General features: G+C 43.5%; 1 protein-coding gene across 3 annotated transcripts in view; it reads left to right on the top strand.

Annotated features, from left to right (window-relative positions):
- Positions 1-15,804, top strand: part of UGGT2 (UDP-glucose glycoprotein glucosyltransferase 2) — a 446,216-nt gene that overhangs the window by 317,743 nt on the left and 112,669 nt on the right. The gene's annotated exons all lie outside the window — the stretch shown is intronic.

Here is a 15,804-nt window from a genome sequence, read left to right as displayed (position 1 = left end):
GAGTTGCACTGAAGGATATTAATGGCAGTCGTTTTTAATGGGTTTTGTGTTTATGACTCACCTGTGTTTCATATGCTGTGTATAATAGCAGTTGCTAGAACCCAGATGTTTGATACAAAATAATGCATCTGCCAAAAGAAACAAGAAGAAAGTTCATATCTTTGCAGCAGACTTATATCACCACTGTATATCAACAAAGATTTCATCTCCAATTACCGAAAGGTTTCTTCGGAGTAAGAGCTGTGAAAATGTGGAATAGACTCTGTCTAGAGGTGGTTCTGACAAGCTCAGTAGATTGCTTTAAAAAAGGCCAGGATTCTTTCCTAAATGTACATAATATAACTGGGTTCTGACTAGGGTGACCACATTTCCAAACTACCATTCAGGGACACCCCCCCTTCCCAAAAATCAGCTTGTGCTGTAACGAATCACAGCACAGTGATTGGACACAAGAGGCGGGGTTTATGATTTCTCCAATCACAAGCAGGAGGCGGGGACTGTGCTTCTCCAGGCATTCTCGGCCAGGACAAGTACTGTCGTGAGTAAAGTGGCGGCCTTATTTGGGGGCATCAGATTGGCCCAGGGGGTGGCTGTTTCAGTTTAATTCCGGGACACTGTATTGTCCTGGAATGAAGGTACCCGGGACAGACCTGCAAAATGCGGGACTGTCCCGGGCAATCCGTGACATGTGGTCACCCTAGTTCTGACATGTATAGGTAAAGTTGATCCAGGGAAAATCCGATTGCCTCTCGGGGGATCAGGAAAGAATTTGCAGTAACAAATTGGTTCATGCTTTGCTGGGTTTTTTTTTGCCTTCCTCTGGATCAACTGTGGGTATAGGTTTGTGTTTTTTGTTTTTTTTTTTGGACTTGTGTCTTTTTTCAACCTTACGAACTATGTAACTATGTGTAACTATGCAATCACCGCTGAAACCTTACCTAAAGTGGTTGTGAACCTCAGACATGAAATTTGAAGAAGTCCTATCCCTCTATAGTGTCACAAGTTTTCCAGACACCAAGAGAAAAAAAGGTGACAAAGGAGGGACTTCCAGCTGATTAACAGCCTCAGCTCTGTTCCTGTGGGCTGTGTGAAGGGGGATGTGTCCCTTCCTACCAATCAGCTGTCAGCTTTCCTCCCTCAGCTCTGCAGTGTATAATTAAAAATTTGTACCCCCTTTTTCTGAAACCTTACACAAGCTTTATAATTCTAGACTTTGAACAGATATAGAGAAGACTATAGATGAGCAGGTTTTAATGGAGGAGGATTTGCTTCATCTCTCTGCATCACCTGGGGCCTGTCACTTCACTGGGTATATGCACGCGCTTAAAACCACTTTAAAAAAAAGATAAAGCCTAAATATTCTTTACCTTAAAGCGGAGTTCCGGCCACAAATTTTAAAATAAAAACTTTTTAAATATGAAAACCCCTGTAATACAAAAGCTTAATGTATTCTACTACAGTTAGTCTGTAAACTAAGGTCCGTTTTGTTAGGTTGTTACAGCATTTAGACACTTTATAAAACAGAAATTGACTGGGGCCATCTTAAGTGTGGGCATCATGAAGCCAGACTGTATGACTTCCTGGATTTCAGCCTCGCACATGCTCAGTGCTGTACAAGCAGTGTAATGGTTTCAGATCAGGTTTCAATAGCAACGGGAGTGTCAGAGAAAGTTACCGCCTCTTATCTATGCAAACCTCCCCTCCCCTCCTCCCCTCCTTCCAGGAACCAGTAAATATAATAAATAATTTGTTCCTGTGCAGATATATCTACATAACAAGATGATATATATCTCTTGTTATATATGTGGTGTGTATACATATACCAGACATGTGCACTGTCAATAAATTCATTTTGTTAGTGCGGTGACATTAGTCTGGTGATGTTAGTGTGGTGACATTAGTGCGGTGACGTTAGTGCGGTGACATTAGTGCGGTGACATCAGTGCGGTGACATCAGTGCGGTGACGTTAGTGCGGTGACGTTAGTGCGGTGACGTTAGTGCGGTGACGTTAGTGCGGTGACGTTAGTGCGGTGACGTTAGTGCGGTGACGTTAGTGCGGTGACGTTAGTGCGGTGATGTTAGTGCGGTGACGTCAGTGCGTGACATTAGTGCGGTGATGTTAGTGCGGTGACATCAGTGCGTGACATTGGTGCGGTGGCATCAGTGCGTGACATTGGTGCGGTGACATCAGTGCGTGACATCAGTGCGGTGACATTAGTGCGGTGACATCAGTGCGTGACATTAGTGCGGTGATGATGTTAGTGCGGTGACATCAGTGCGTGACATTGGTGCGGTGGCATCAGTGCGTGACATTGGTGCGGTGACATCAGTGCGTGACATCAGTGCGTGACATCAGTGCGGTGATGTTAGTGCGGTGACATTAGTGCGGTGATGTTAGTGCGGTGACATTAGTGCGGTGACATTAGTGCGGTGACATTAGTGCGGTGACATCAGTGCGTGACATCGGTGCGGTGACATTAGTGCGGTGACATTGGTGCGGTGGCATCAGTGCGTGACATTAGTGCGGTGACATCAGTGCGTGACATCGGTGCGGTGACATTAGTGCGGTGACATTGGTGCGGTGGCATCAGTGCGTGACATTGGTGCGGTGACATCAGTGCGTGACATTAGTGCGGTGATGTTAGTGCGGTGACATCAGTGCGTGACATTGGTGCGGTGACATTGGTGCGGTGACATTAGTGCGGTGACATCAGTGCGGTGACATCAGTGCGTGACATTAGTGCGGTGATGTTAGTGCGGTGACAACATTATGTGCAGAGTGGGGGAGGTACAGATGATCAGGCATACAGAGCACATCTCGGTCTGTATGTGAGTACACTGATCGTAGTACAGCCCCGCCTCCCTGCACTAGAATTGTAACACACAGTGCAGAGCGATGTTGCAATGTACAGGGAGGCGGGGCTGTACTACATTCGGTGCTCTCACATACAGATCTATCAGACAGAGTGAGATCCGCTCTGTCTGTCTGATGATCTGTATCTCCGTGCACCGGAAGCCAGACGGCAGGCGGGCGGGTGGTGGAGGGAGGAGGACGGGGGCGGTGCTAGGACGGGTGGAGGAGTTAGAGAGGGAGAAGAGGAAGGACACCACCTCTATGGGCGGCACTGCCCTCCCTCCCTCCCGCCCCCCGAGATGTTCATCCACGGCTGCGATGTTGAGGCCAGCCTCCTGGGATTGATGACACATATATCCCAGGAGGCATAGCAGCGCTGGATGCGGCGGGGAGGGGGCATTCCGCCGCGGCGGGGGAATAAGAGACTCACAGATAAAAACGTGAGTTTTTAAAAGACAAAAAAAAAACATCCCAAATGTATTTAAGGGGGCAGTGTAAAAACGAATGCAAAGAAGTTGTAAAATAGGGTGGAACTCTGCTTTAATGCATCTCTTACATTATGGTAAAAGTATCGCCCCTCAGCCCTCTTATACTTATCTGAGTCCTCGCTCGATCCAGCGATGTGCCCATTTGCACATAGGTAAGTATAAGCCTGTTTGTTATTAAAAAAAATTAGTTTATGATCACTTTAGCAAGTTCGAGACACAGAGAGCAAAAGTATGCTAGAAATCTTTGTTTTTGCTGTGGTAGTATGTTAATGCAATGTTTAGGTGAACCTTTTCACATCAGGTGAACGCTTATAGTTACTGATGTACACATGACTTTAGCACAAAACAAAATACATATATTTCTCTCCGCTACTCACTGTTGGATACAGGCAGAAAAATAATAAGTACAGAGGCCTCAATGTGAATCTGTGAGAAGAGCATTGTATGCTTGTACTTCTATGTGCAAGTGAATGGCTTACACAACTGCAGTGCTATGTTTTAACTTATATTAGGCATAACAAAATGCATTTTTGTATTATTTTTGCATGTACATTTTGTTAGGAAGCTCACAGAAAGATCACACCTCTGTCATGGCCTTGTGTGTCATGAAAGCCTTCATCTTGCAATAGTGTTCCTAATCAGTAACCACTACTCTAACCACTACAACCAGACTTTGTACCTTGGTGACTTTGGTAGTTACAGTAGAGTAAAGTCCTATGCCTAGCCACAAAACGGCCAGTATTGTACCTATTTCACTTTATACCATTTTAATCTGGTATACAGTATACCACTGAAATAATTATTTTACCTTCATGGTTCACATCTGAAAATTTCAATCTGGGGATTTAGTGGTCCTTAAAATTAATAACGAAACTTTTTAACTGTGTTTATGACTGTTTTTTTATTACTATGTTTTATAAAGTATTTTATACCTTTTTTTTTGGTCACACTTGTTGAAGGGTCAAAGAAGGACAGTTGCCTTTTCATACTGGCATATCACATAATCGTAGGCCTTTACCTTTGTGACGCCTTTTACTATACCAGTTAAAACCAACCCTCATGTTTAAGAACATTATGCAGAGCACTGCTTTCTAGTTACCTAGAGTCACCAATCAGATTTAGACTTTGAGCAGTTTAAAGCTGTCATACCACTGACAAATGACTTTGAATGTTTGGTTTATTGTGATTGCGGACACACAGAGAAGTAACCTTGGCACCGTCTTAGATCAATTTGCCACAAGCAAAAGTAACCTGCTTCGGTACACAGAACAATAAAATTACAATACAATCATTGAATAAAATTAAGCCTCTGGAACACTTGAAAAGGCGCAGTACAGCATTTTTTTTTTTTTTTACTGATCCAAAATGCAGCCTATTGTTTAAAATGTACCTGTACATACAGGTGTGTAAACAAGCTCTGCGTATTCTTGAGTAAAAAAATAAAATATAGAAAAATCTGCGTTCTCGTGAGTATTTTATGTCAGTGCGTTTAAATGCACACATATGAGCATACATATAATTTGAGTTTACCCTAAGAGTGTATTGTGCACGTGAACACACATAAACATGTGGGGATACACTCAAAACAAACACCTGAAATTATGTCCAAAAAAAACAGATGCTTAAACATCAGTATCGCGTGCAAGAGACCTAAACATTTACCAGCTAGTCCGCTCATAAGCAATTGTATTACTGTGCGTTAACAGTTTTTATTTTATTTTTTGCATCAAACATATATCAAGCTAATTTTTTTAACAATTTGTATTTAAAAAAAAAAAGATTGTTGAATACACACAACTATGAAACCACATTGACAAGCCAATAGAAGAAAAATCAAGAACTATTCGTACACCTTGAAATTTTCCACATTTTGTCATGTTACAACCAAAAACGTAAATGTATTTTATTGTGATTGTATGTGATATACCAACACAAAGTGGCACATAATTGTGAAGTGGAAGGAAATTGATAAATGGTTTTCAACATTATTTGCAAATAAATATGTGAAAAGTGTGGCATACATTTGTATTTTGCCCCCTTTACTCTGATACCCCTAACTAAAATCTAGTGGAACCAATTGCCTTCAGAAGTCACCCAATTTTTTAAACCTGTGTTTTATTTAATCTCTGTATAAATACAGCTGTTCTGTGAAGCCCTCAGAGGTTTGTTAGAGAACCTTAATAAACAACGTCATAAAGACCAAAGAACACATCAGACAGGTCAGGGATAAAGTTGTGGAGAAGTTTAGAGCAGGGCTGGGTTATAAAAAAAATATCCCAAGCTTTTACATGGAGCACTGTTTAATCCATCATCCAAAAATGGAGAGTATGGCACAACTGCAAACCTACCAAGACAAGTCTATCCAACTAAACTGACAGGCTGGGCAAGGAGAGCATTAATCAGAGAAGCTGCCAAAAGGCCCATTTTAACTCTGGAGGAGCTGCAGAGATCCACAGTACAGGTGGGAGAATCTGTCCACAGGACAACTATTAGTCGCACACTCCAAAAATCTGGCCTTTATGGAGGAGTGACAAGAAGAATGCCATTGTTGAAGAAAGCCATACAAAGTCCCATTTGCACCTTACGAGATGCCATGTGGGGGACACAGCAAACATGCGGAAGAAGGTGCTCTGGTCAGATTGAAAATTTTCATTTTGGCCTAAAAGCAAAAATGCTAGGTGTGGCAGAAAACTAATACTGCACACCACCCTGAACACACCATCCCCAAGTGACATGGTGGTGGCAGCATCATGTTGTGGGAAAGCTTTTTTTCAGCAAGGACAGGGAAACTGGTCAGAGGTGATGGGAAGATGGATGGAGCAAAACAGAGGGCAATCGTAGAAGAAAACCTGGTAGAGTTTTTCAAAAGACTTGGGACTGGGGCAGAGGTTCACCTTCCAGCAGGACAATGACCCTAAACATACAGCCAGAGCTACAATGGCTTAGATCAAAGCATATTGATGTGTTAGAATGGCCCAGTCAAAGTCCAGACCTAAATTAAATTTAGAATCTGTGGCAAAGCTTGAAAATTGCTGTTCACTGATACTTTCCATCCAGTCTGACAGCTTGAGCTATTTTGTGGCGAAGAATGGCCAAAAATGTCACTCTAGATGTGCAAAGCTGGCAGAGACATACCTAAAAAGACTTGCAGCTGTAATTGCAGTGAAAGATGGTATTAACTCGGGGGCTGAATACAAATGTACGCCACACTTTTCACATATTTATTTGTAAACATTTTGAAAACCATTTATCATTTTCCTTTTACTTCACAATTATGTGCCACTTTGTGTTGGTCTATCACCTAAAATCTCAATAAAATACATTTACATTTTTGGTTGAAACTGGAAAAATAATTGGAAAATGCCAAGGAGTATGAATACTTTTTCAAGGCACTGTAATGTCAAATGAATCCTCAGGTGGCAAACACAAGGCTCGCAGGCCGAATCCCATTTGCCAGGCCTTGTGATGTCCACCTTCTGTTCTGAACAGCTGCTTTCCGCTGTCACACAGGTGTTCTTGGCAGCAGGAGTAAACACAATCCTCAGTCTCCACAGCAGCGCCAGCTGTGTGCGTAGCAGAGTGCATGCGTTGTTGGCCTGGCATAGCTTGTCAGTGGCAGAGGTACCTGACCACTCCGGCAGCTGTGTATTCTAATTTACATGCAGCAGGTGTATCTTGAGGGTGGGCTTTTGACAATTTGTAGCAGTAGAAGAGAGTACAGGTGAGGTTTTCTGGGGAAGGGGGGAGGAGCGCAGTTGATGTGTGCAGAGGTGGGGGGGATGGGTTGATGAGTGCAGAGGTCAGAACCCAGGAGGAGGGTTGGAAATGAGAGCAAATTGGGCACAGCGCACCCCTGAATCCATGCACTCTGTACGTAGTGCACCCCTGAATCTGTGCACTCTGTACGTAGTGCACCCCTGAATCTGTGCACTCTGTACATAGCACACCCCTGAATCCGTGCATTCTGTACATAGCACACCCCTGAATCCGTGTACTCTGTACATAGCGCGACCCTGAACCCCTGCACTCTGTATGTAGCACTCCCCTGAATCCCTGCCCTCTGTACATAGAGCACTGCTAAATCCCTGCCCTCTGTACTTGGCGCACCCCTAAATCCCTGCCCTCTGTACTTGGCGCACCCCTAAATCCCTGCCCTCTGTACATAGCACACCCCTAAATCCCTGCCCTCTGTACGTAGCGCACCCCTGAATCCATGCCCTCTGTACGTAGTGCACTCCTGAATCCCTGCCCTCTGTACGTAGCGCACCCCTGAATCCCTGCCCTCTGTGTGTAGCGCACCCCTCGATCTCTGTACATAGCGCGCCCCTGAATCTCTGCACTCTGTAGCGCGCCCCTGAATCTCTGCACTCTGTAGCGCACCCCTGAATCCCTGCACTCGGTATGTAGTGCACCCCTGAACTAGGTACGTAGCGCACCCCTGGACCCCTGCATTCGGTATGTAGCACACCCCTGCAGAGCCGGTACAAGGGGGGGTGGAAGGGGCGGATTTCCTGGGCGGTACAATTTATTGGGGGTGGGGGGTGCAGTGAAGTGTCCTAAAAAGGTGGCTGGACTGGAGTGATAGAACTGCACTATAGCCTGCACTTGTAACAATGTGCCGAGTGCGCTGAGTCCTGCACACCCGACACAAGCCTACACAGACAAGCTTTTCATTTGCCTTGTGCCCTGTCAGCAGAGATTTTCCCCCTGACAGGCGCTCTGTACTGTAGTCCCGACCTGGTGTGACATCACCAGCTGGAAGGCACAGATGGGAGGGAGGAGATCAGACCTCCCACCGTGATGGGAGAAGCAGAGAATGCAGGGTGATGGAAGAAGGCGCAGAGGAGCAGGAGATCAGACCTCCCATTAGGATGGGAGGAGCAGAAAGCGCAACGTGATGGGAGGAGTAGAGAGCACAGCTTGAGTCGCAACCTAGAGGAGCCGAGGAGGAGGGACTAAGCTCTGCAACATGCAAGATCTCAAGTAAGCCCATACTAGTATTAATACATATTAGTAAATCAACTACTTTGTTTCGGGGTTGAGGTGCGGGCGGGGGGTTTGGTGGGGGTCAGTGGGGGGGGGGTGTGGTACTAGCAGGGTGTCTGGCTGGCTGAGAGGAGGAGGGTTCTAATTCGAACATAGAACATTTCGTTTTCTGACTCTGTACCTAATGGATAATATTACCTCTGAAAGTATTTCAGCTACAGTCTTCGTTCACGTTCAGAATACATTGCTGTATTTATGTAATACTTTGTTGTAATTTTACTATTATGTCTAACTAACCAAATTAATTATTAAAATAGTGGACACCTTCACAGCCAAGTTTTCAAGCTGATCTCCAGTCAGTCTTTCAAAATAGTATGTAAAAAATTCTGAATGAACAAAATAGTAGCGCTATGTGCAAAAATTGAACAATCCTAAATAAATGTGAAAATAAATCTGTGACAAAGTATACACGTACTAAACCATAATAGGTATATGTGAGAAGTGAAAAATAATGAAAAAAACAACAATATATAAATAATCAATGCTCCAAGGAAAAAAAAAAAACGTTCATCCAGTGATAGGATAAATAGGATAAATTTAACAAGCCAAGTCCATAAGTGATTAAATTTGTATTGTTTCAAGTATATTCTTTTCAAACGACATTGATTCTTTCTTAAAAACGGGGGGGGGGGGGGGGTGGCGCAGTTTGCCATCTTCGCCCTGGGCACCAAATGGCCCTGTCCCAGCACTGCACCCCTGATTGATTTCCTGCACTCGATATGTAGTACACCCCTGAATCCCTGCCCTTTGTACGTAGTGCACCCCTGACTCCTTACAAATCGCACTCCTGAACCCTGCTTTCTGTACGTAGTGCACCCCTGAACCCTGCTTTCTGTACGTAGTGCACCCCTGTACCCTGCTCTCTGTACGTAGTGCACCCCTGAACCCAGCTCTCTGTACATAGCGCGCCCCTGAACCCTGCTCTCTGTACGGATCGCGCCCCTGAACCCTGCTCTATGTACGGATCGCACCCCTGAACTCTGCTCTCTGTACAGATCGCGCCCCTGAACCCTGCTCTCTACGTATCGCGCCCCTGAACCCTGCTCTCTGTACGTAGCACACTCCCGAACCCTGCTATCTGTACGTAGCGCACCCCTGAACACTGCTCTCTGTACGTAGCGCGCCCCTGAACCCTGCTCTCTGTACGTATCGCGCCCCTGAACCCTGCTCTCTGTACGTATCGTGCCCCTGAACCCTGCTCTCTACGTATCGCGCCCCTGAACCCTGCTCTCTGTACGTATCGTGCCCCTGAACCCTGCTCTCTGTACGTATCGCGCCCCTGAACCCTGCTCTCTGTACGTATCGCGCCCCTGAACCCTGCTCTCTACGTATCGCACCCCTGAACCCTGCTCTCTACGTATCGCGCCCCTGAACCCTGCTCTCTGTACTTAGCACACTCCCAAACCCTGCTCTCTACGTATCGCGCCCCTGAACCCTGCTCTCTGTACGTAGCACACTCCCAAACCCTGCTATCTGTACGTAGCACACTCCCGAACACTTCTCTCTGTACAAAGCATAATCCTTACATAATCCTGAACTCTGCACTCTGTACATAGTGCGACCCAGATACAACTGGTCCTTTTGAGGGCAACCACACTGCTGTTGCGGCCCGCAATGAAATTGAGTTTCACACCCCTGTTCTAGTGTATATCTACACCAAAACATACCTGTTCACTTAAGTTGGCAATTATCAGCCAGTATTTTAGTTTTCCTCTCCCCTATATAATCTAGGAAACACCTGAAAATGTATGAGTCAAGCATTTTTACACGTTTTCCATTTCTTTTTTTTTTTTTAGTCTGTAATAACTGATCTCTTAACGCTAATGCTTTTCATTGGCCAAAACAAAATTAATCTTGAATACACATGATACATATACTTTTCAAAGCTTGAAATATACTTCAATCCATGTGCAAAACTGCACAAAAAACAAAAAATTTGCCTCAAAACTCCTGAATTTTTTTTTGTGTTCTGAGTTCTACCTATCTGTTGGCCATCCTCCATCAACTTCCTACAGTAGATCCTCTGCCTGCTTTGCAGCTTCTCCTCTTGTTTATTTTCAATTTCTTGGAGCTACATATCTGATAATACCTTGCTACGTGCAATAAGTGATTCCTGTACGGACTCCAGCTCCTGAAATCCTCCTCTCAGCACCTTTTTTTCAGGCAGACTCAAAGTGAATTGTGTGACACAGCAGTGCCTACCCACTGGGCATAGCGAATACATGTCAAAGAATTTAAGGAAGTAATTGTGTGGAGATCTTCGCAAAGTAGGTTTGCAAACTTCAAAAACATTCTGATTAGTATGAACAGGCTAGAAATAATTGAAATACAATGTGGAAAGGAATATATGATTTTACATTTTGGCCATAGAACTGCACTTCCTCCAGAGCAATTTTGTTAATGTATATATTCCTTCGGCATCTTTCCACAGAGAAGAATTTAAAAACTACCTTCATAAAAGGGGATACATCATCTTTATTCCTCTCAGAAACAGCTTTTTAAGTGCATTAAAGATGAGTTCTTTTCAATTTGAAAAAGATTCTGGAGAGCTCTGTAAATATTTAATGTCAGGATAATAGACACAAGTTTGGCAGACAGTCAATTTCTACTCTTGATCTATGGTCTGTTAATTAACAGTGATCTCACCTTTGTTCTGTCACTAAATGCCTCTTGTCGTAAAGTGACTTGATGAAATTATATCTGGAAGGCCTCACATTAAAATTACATTTTTTTAAAGTTTAAATTCCCTCATAGGACTTTTTTTTTATTAAAAATTAAAACAGTTTAATCACTATGTGATGTGTTTTAGATTAAAACGGCCCTTCGTTGTGGTGAACTTTCTGATGATCATTTCATGATATATGCAAATTTCTGAATCTTTTTCACTTAAAATGAGCTCAGAAATTGTTCTACTTTTTTTTTTTCTCAGAAAGCTGCTAGTTATATATTTTTTAGTAATTTAAATAAGTCTCTGTCTTTGTACCTGTGACCTTTTGCAAGTAATATGTTTTTACACCTTATGTGTTAACTGTGTAGTGATTTTGTACATATATTTATAGATATGGTCAGAAAAAAAAATTTAAGTGGTTGTTAAGCCACTACTATAAAATCCTCTCATCCCCTCTGTAACATAACAATTTGTGTCCCTGTGCTTATGCTATATAAAAAAAAAATGCGGATCTGTACCTATATCAGAGCGGCTCCTGGTGCTCACGTGACTCCTTGACTCTCTCCTCTGCCCAGCTGACAGCTTCAGCAGGTGGGGCCGAGCAATCTCGTTGATATCAACTGGGGAGGAGGACAAAGAGAGCCAAGGAGACACGTAAGCATCAAGAGACGCTCTGATATAGGTAGAGATCGGCATATTTTTTATACAGTATAACACAGACACAGGGACACATATTGTTATGTTACAGAGGCGATGTGGGAAGATTTTATAGTAGCTATGAGAGAAGCAGCATGGGAGGGGGGAAGGAACTGACACGAGCAGACGGGCAGGGATGGGGGAGAGAGGAGGACAGAGCAGGGCTGCAGATGATGGAGGCACGTAAACTGACCAGGGTGTCAGGGCTCAGCAGCCATGATAAGCCATGGTCAATTTACAGGGGGCAGGGTATATCCAGGCAGGATCAGCTAGGTTTTTTAGGTGTTACAGGGGGGCAAATTACACAGCACAAACAATGTGCTGTATAACATGCTTTAAGACATATGTGCCTAACCTGTGGATCTCCAGCTGTTGCGGAACTACAAGTCTCATGAGGCAATGCAGGGCTAACAGTTAAAAGTTAGCCCAGAGGCGATTCAGTTCGCATGTGTTGCGCTATATAAGTTTCTCACTCACTCATGACTCCCAAAAGCAGAGGCATGATGGGAATTGTAGTTCCGCAACAGCTGGAGGGCCACAGGTTGAGAACCCATGCTTTAGGGGAACAGAATCTGTGTTTTTTTAGGTTAAAGAGCAACTGCAGTCTGCTCACATAATTTGTAATAAAAGCATATTTGCCATTCTGAAGCTTCCCTCCAACCACTTTGCATATTATTTGATTTATACTGTGATTCTGTACTTGACAATTATGCTGCAGAAATCTCCATCCATTAGGTCTGGCTGCAACCATTTTAACTGTGGGCAGCTGAAGCTGCTGCCTGTTCACTTCATGGATTTACACAGACACACACCTCCAGCTCTGCAGCTCTAATTGGCCTTCTTATGACTCATCCACTCTCCCTTCCTGGCAAACTCTCATGAGAGTGAAAGAGAGAGGGCATGATGCCATAAGTTTAGGCTTTTTACCAGACAAGAAACAGGAAGTGGGTGGTATAAGGTATTTATTGGCAGAAGAAAAAATGTTTTACTATACAAAGTTAAAACAACAAGGGCAGAGTATTTAATAGATGGAAAGTTGAAAAAATGACATAAAAAAAATAAAAATTGCATTCTTTGAGCCAGCAGGTGTCGTCTCCCATGTGTTATCCAGAATCTGTTTGCTTCATTGATTTAATGCCTACAAGAAGCCTGTTTATAGAACTCTTTAAAGCCGGCCATACATGTATTAACGTTTGGCTGGTTCAGCAGGGACCGGCCGAGATTCAAACAAATATGGGCAGACTGATTGTACCCAAGTCAAATCATTGATCGGCATGGGTGCAACCAGCCTTTCTGATTTTTTTTTTTTTACATTTGATTACTGCTAGCGGAAAGTCCGTCCCAGTCCCTCCGCTGACCGTTGGTCATAGGCGGTTAGAAGCTCAGCCAGTTCAGCAGGAAACAGCCAATATTCAAATTGTGTGTATGGGCAGGCTGAATGTACCAAGTTGATCGTTGAACCAGCCTGCCGGATTTACTTGCAATTTTCACTAGGGGCTGCTATAGCACTAACAGTAATCGATATCTTCTAAAAACATTGCGACCACAGCAACACTACAATAACATTAAGTAGGTTGAAACCAAAAGAATAATAAAACTCTAAATAATGAAATAATGTAAAATACGTGAAAATGGTCCATAAACATGTATAAAAAATTATATAAACAAAGTGTGTTGCAATCTCCCAATAAGTGTCCATTGTGCTTGGGTTCTCAAAGTAAAAAGTGCTGAATGTATTTTTTTAGTCTTAGAAACTGTAGCTTGACATTGCATTCTATACATTTTATGATCTACCAGAACATCCAGGTCCCGCTCAACCATTGATTCCCCCAGCTGTTCCCTCCTAGAGTGCACGATGCATGCATGTTTTTATATTTACTCAATATCCTCTCACCCACGCTATAGTGACAAAAATGTATGTGAAAAACAATAAACGTCACAATTCATAATATAGTTAAAAAATAATTAACTTTACCCTCTAATGAAAGAATGAAGCACTTGCAATACCCGTGCAGTTTTCAAATAAATTAAAAATTATATAAAGAGTCACTTGTATAAAGTTCAAACAATGATAGGATCTGTGTCACTCATAAGGCCGCGTACACACGGTCGTTCCAAACCGATGAGAATGGACCGAACTTCACTTTCATCGGTCCAAACCGACCGTGTGTATGGCCCATCGGTCTGTTGTCCTTCGGTCCAAAAATAACACATGCTTTAAAATCGAACCGATGGACCGCTGACCGATCGGTTCAAATCGATGGTTAGTACAGAAAAGCTTTGGTTCAAAACCCGCGCATGCTCAGAATCAAGTCGACGCATGCTTGGAAGCATTGAACTTCATTCTTTTCAGCACGTCGTGTGTTTTATGTCATTGCGTTCTGACCCGATCGGTTTTTGGAACGATGGTGTGTACGCACATCAGACCGTCAGGCCACTTCAGCGGTGAACTGATGGAAACGGCCCGTCGGACCATTCTCATCGGTTTGGGTCGACCGTGTGTACGCGGCCTTAGACAATTACTTAGGTGTTGGGTGTTACAAAAGGTCATGGCACTCTTCCACATCATTATGCTCCAAATCCTCACACTGCACTCACCAGATCAAAATGATAGTTCCAAAAAATCATATAGTAATTATGGATGCCCAGGAAGAAAGAGAGGGGGAGAGCCTCTCATAGCATAAGATTGTTTATTAACTAAATTAACCACTTGCTTACTGGGCACATATACCCCCTTCCTGCCCATGTGAAATTTCAGCTTTCAGCACTGTCACGCTTTGAATGACAATTGCGCGGTCGTGCGACGTGATTCCCAAACAAAATTGACGTCCTTTTTTTCCCACAAATAGAGCTTTCTTTTGGTTGTATTTGGTATTTATTGTTTGCGCTATAAACAAAAATAGAGCGCCAATTTTAAAAACACAATTTTTTACTTTTTGCTATAATAAATATCCAATAAAAAAAAAAGAATTCTCAGTTTAGTCCGATACGTATTCTTCGACATATTTTTGGTAAAACTAAAAATTGCAATAAGCGTATAGTGATTGGTTTGCGCAAACGTTATAGCGTCTAAAAAATAGGGGTTCGAATTATGACTTTTTTTTTTTATTATTATTATTATTTTTATTTTTTTTACTAGTAATGGTGGCGATCTGCGATTTTTGTCAGGACTGCGATATTGCGGTGGACATATCGGACACTTTTGACACATTTTTGGGACCATTCACATTTCTACTGCAAACAATGATATAAAATATGCACTGATTACTGTAAAAATGTGACGGACAGGGAAGGGGTTAACACTAGGGGGCGAGGAAGGGGTTAATGTATTCCCTAATTAGTGATTCTTACTGTGGGGGGAGGGGGGTGACTGGGGGAGGTGACCGATGGTTGTCCCTATGTACAAGGGACACACCATCAGTCTACTCTCCCTGACAGGACGTGGAGCTCTGTGTTTACACACAGAGCTCCACGTCCCTGTCTCCGTGACCGCCGATCGCGGGTGCCTGGCGGACATCGCGGCCGCCAGGCATGCGCATGGGCACGTGACTGACGCGGTGGGCGTGCACGCGCCGCCGCAGTGGCTCGGAGGCCGTATATAGAAGGCCTCCCGGCAATTTAGAGCCGCATTGCGGCCATATAAACCCGCCGTGCGGGCAGGAAGAGGTTAAGAAGCAAGGTCAAATGCACTTACATTAACTAAGAGAGATCCCATATGTACATCAGGAAATGCTACTGTGTCCTCCTGTGTGCTTTCCAGATAGTAGAAGTGACGTCGCTGGATGTTCCGTCCTGCACATTTCATCATTAAACTGCAACATCTTCAGGAGCTATCTAGGCCTAGGCAATTCCAGAGGAAGTGGGATACCTGCCAAAACTAGGTAAACCCCCCTCCCCCCTCAGAAAAAAATAAAACACAAATAATGTTACCACCAAAGAAAAGTACAGCACCAAAAATTCAAATTAGACATGAAATGTACACTTAAACAATTATAGATATAATTTTTAAACACCTCTGCAACAGTAATCTGAATAAAATACTGTGACAATT

The sequence above is a fragment of the Rana temporaria genome, chromosome 2 (assembly GCF_905171775.1).
Source record: "Rana temporaria chromosome 2, aRanTem1.1, whole genome shotgun sequence".
Lineage (NCBI taxonomy): Eukaryota > Metazoa > Chordata > Amphibia > Anura > Ranidae > Rana > Rana temporaria.
Note: the sequence above shows the minus strand (reverse complement) of the source record. Positions and strands in the feature narration are given on the sequence as shown.